We start from the raw sequence: 2,610 nt of genomic DNA, 5'->3' as shown, positions 1-2,610 counted from the left end.
AGATGAGATAGCTCATTCTGGGCAGTAATTGTTACTCATTATTGTAATCTCATTTTGACTTTAAATTACAAGCCTAAGTATCTTACCCTGGATCTTTTGATAGTATGGCCCTTGGGTTTCCTAAAAATTAAGACTTCTTTCCATGTACAGGTATTGAAGATTTACTTTACTAGGTTCACCAAATGACTAAAGAATCAATTTGTATGTTTTAAAATATAGGAAGTATCACGAGAATAATGTAACTGTGGCATGTTTCTAAGAAATGATTTGGGAATATATATTATTGGACAAAATATCTTCACAGTATGTGACTGTTCTCTAAATTTTGGCCTACAGCAGTAGAATCTGGGTCCGTTTGTAAATGCGAGGAAGAAGTAAAATATAATTTGCTGCTTTGCTGTAGTAATAATAAGTTCCTAGAGGGACATCACGCTAAAAATAATTTATTGAAACTGCCCTTGATTTCTAAAGACATTTCTGAGTTGCATTTAGAACATAGCCATTGATTACAAAGTGTGATTTGAGAAGGCAAAAGAGGCCAATTTTCCTGCAAACAAATTAAGAGATGCATATTGACTGCAGGGAAGTATGTCATCACTGAGAAATCGAAAGCAATGGGACTTTAGGAAATCAATCAGCAGTCTAGTAAAATTAGAATTTTTTCTCATACTTAGCTGCTGGAACCCTATGTGGGATGTTCATATTTTCAGCACATATGAAATTTTTGCTTTTATGGTAAACCCAGCTCAATAAAGTGAATAGAGGAACAGGTCAAGGTTCTGACTTGTTCACATTGCATGTTGTCAGAACCCTAAAAAACCCTAGAAGTTCCCTGAAATCCTACATATCGTACATTATTCTACAATAAATTTTGTCCCAGTGGCCCATATTTCTAAACATTCTAGTTTGGGTGCCCTTTGGGAAGATGTGACTCTAATCTGAGACCAATAACCAGCTTCCACAAAATTTTAACATTTTGGGCAATGAGAAAAAAAAAACAGTATTTTTTCAGTACGCTAACACTACATGCTAGTCAGTTCTACATGGAGCTGTATGCTGTAAGTTTTCAAGTTTATTTTTGTTCCTGAAATAATGATAGGAAAATATTTTTAAATATAAAAATTGAAATAATACTATTAGTCAGATCTCAAGCATGTAATGATTCCTTTGAGCATAGGCAGTTTCTCTTTGAGGTACTAAATACTCTTTGTTTTTTTAAGATAATAAAACATAGTTTATAATGAAAAAGTACACAATATGCCTCAAATTTCGTATCTTCAATATGATGACATACACTTGTTATAGAAACGCTTTTAAAAAGTATTTTTAGGGAGTTAAAACATATCCCCTCAAATGTATCAAGTTAGGATGTATTAGGTGATTGATAAAATGAGGGGCAACTGGGTGGCTCTGTCGGTTAAGCAACTGACTTTGGCTCAGGTCATGATCTCACAGTTCATGAGTTCAAGCCCCGCATGGGGCTCTGTGCTGACAGATCAGAGCCTGGAGCCTGCTTCAGATCTCTCTCTCTCTCTCTCTCTCTCTCTCTCTCTCTCTCTCTGCCCTTCCCCCACTTGTGCTTTGTCTCTCTTTCTCTCAAAAATAAACATTAAAAAAAAATTAAATGAGACTGATACGGGTATAGTAGGTTAGCTTTAAAATACTTGGATTAAATTCTACTTAAGTTTCATTAAGTACTCTGTGCAAAGCCCTGTGCTAGCTGGGTATCAAGAGTATCAAAATGCATTTGATGCAATTTTTATTCTGAAGAAACTTATACTCTAATAGTGTGATCAGTTAACACAGTATAGTCTCGGAAATAAGTAGTTGCACAGATCTGCATGCATTTCTTAATAGAAAATGCCCATTTTCCTTCTATAAATAATCTGGGACAATAAAAGTAAAGATATTTTTAAATGTTTTCAGTTGTTCCTTATTGTAGAAGATATAATTAGGGAAATTAAAAATAATAACACAAATTGTATATTTTTTTTTATTTTTTTTTTCAACGTTTATTTATTTTTGGGACAGAGAGAGACAGAGCATGAACAGGCGAGGGGCAGAGAGAGAGAGGGAGACACAGAATCGGAAACAGGCTCCAGGCTCTGAGCCATCAGCCCAGAGCCCGACGTGGGGCTCGAACCCACGGACCGCGAGATCGTGACCTGGCTGAAGTCGGACGCTTAACCGACTGCGCCACCCAGGCGCCCCACAGATTGTATATTTTATAATTACAAAAACAATATATGCCAAGAGTAGAAAATTCAGATAGCATGGATTAGCTCAAAGAAGAAAATAAAAATGATTTGTGATTCAACCACTTAAGAATGAACACTGCAACATAGAGGTAAGCCCTGTTGGCTGCTATTCACAAAATATATTTTCAATATTTTCTTCACTTTTGTTTCAGAGTTATAGAATAAACATATGCTGCAGCCATCCTTCCCTGCCTGAAAACTTAGTTAGTAATAACGGGTATGAAAGTAAATAAATGTGTGTATACGTCATACCTATATATATGTATATATAATGTATACATAATATATATATATGTGTGTGTACATATATATTATATGTGTGTGTGTATATATATAATGTGTCTATAATTAA

Source organism: Puma concolor, chromosome B3 (genome assembly GCF_028749965.1).
Source record: "Puma concolor isolate L17-30 chromosome B3, mPumCon1.1.hap2, whole genome shotgun sequence".
Taxonomy (NCBI): Eukaryota; Metazoa; Chordata; class Mammalia; order Carnivora; family Felidae; genus Puma; species Puma concolor.
The sequence above is the reverse complement of the archived record's forward strand: the minus strand, read 5'-3'. Positions refer to the sequence as shown.